The sequence below is a fragment of the Mesitornis unicolor genome, unplaced genomic scaffold, assembly GCF_000695765.1.
Source record: "Mesitornis unicolor isolate BGI_N332 unplaced genomic scaffold, ASM69576v1 scaffold21765, whole genome shotgun sequence".
Classification (NCBI taxonomy): Eukaryota; Metazoa; Chordata; class Aves; order Mesitornithiformes; family Mesitornithidae; genus Mesitornis; species Mesitornis unicolor.
Window position 1 is genome coordinate 104,356 of NW_010186476.1, and position 1,174 is coordinate 105,529.

A 1,174-nucleotide genomic window follows, 5' to 3' on the forward strand; every position below is an offset into this window, starting at 1 on the left:
CCTGTTGTTTATCAACAGTTATAATTTCTGGTCAGGTTCAGGCTTCTTTCCTCTTTTCCCAACTCCCAGACCTCAGAGCTGCCCCGTGTCTCTGCTCTAGTGACATAAATTATAATTTCACCTATTTGCCATCTTTTTTCCCTCTCCAACTCTCTCTTTCCCCCTCATCTCAGCTTCTCACTGATCTCAGCAAAGAGGCTGAAACTAAAGCTGTGGAAAAAGAGACAGATATTACACCCAGGAAGTCCAGGGTGAGAGAAATCCTGGTGTTTTTCTGCTGCTCTTATACAAACTTCCTTGACTCTATAATGTAATAACTAGCGTAGATGTTTATTATTTTAGCCTTATCAGTAGCTGCTGGATATGTTCTGGACTCATCACCAGGGAAGAAATAAGACAGAAGTGTCCATCTCTGTACAAAGCAGAGTCAGGGGCTGTATATGAGGGGAATCATGGTTTACAAGCTTATAAAGTTTAGGAGAAATAGAGTGCTGCTGTTGAAATACATAAACATTTAGAGTCTGTGTATCAAACCAACCATAGAATTATACTTATTCATTCTCAAAAGAAATAGAAAAAATTTCCACATCAAAAGAAAGTGAGAGTCATGGTAGGAAATACGCTGTGGATCATTAGTTAGCATCAGGAAAAGCAGTGTAATTATACAAAAATTACAAGTAGTTTCACTGAGAGAGATTGATTGCTTACTTACATCAAGAGGAAATGATTTCATAATTTCTCTTCTGGATGTTTCCCAGATTTTATGGCATTATGGTTTTCATTTGGCTGTAATTGGCAGGGCAACATTAAGCGAAAGGAGACATCCCCAGGAGACTTGCTGTGCTTGGAAACTCAGCTCTGAGCACGGTCAAGAGAGCCGCACACTGGGGGCTGAGCAAAGCCAGGTACAAAATACCCTAAGGATGGAGGTAGGTTTATAGAGCTGTGTTAATTTTTTATGGATATTAAAACATCTGGGCGAATCCTTGGCATTCATGCCTTCACTTGCATTATGCCTTCATTTTTAAGTGGAGAAGTCAGCACCAACGTGAGGATGAGTTGTTGCACAGCTGTCTCAGCTCGATCCCACATCAGAGGTGCTGGTTTTTGATTTGTGGTGGCAAACAAAGATTTGCCCTCGTGACACATGGGATCCAGGAAGAAAACAGGAACG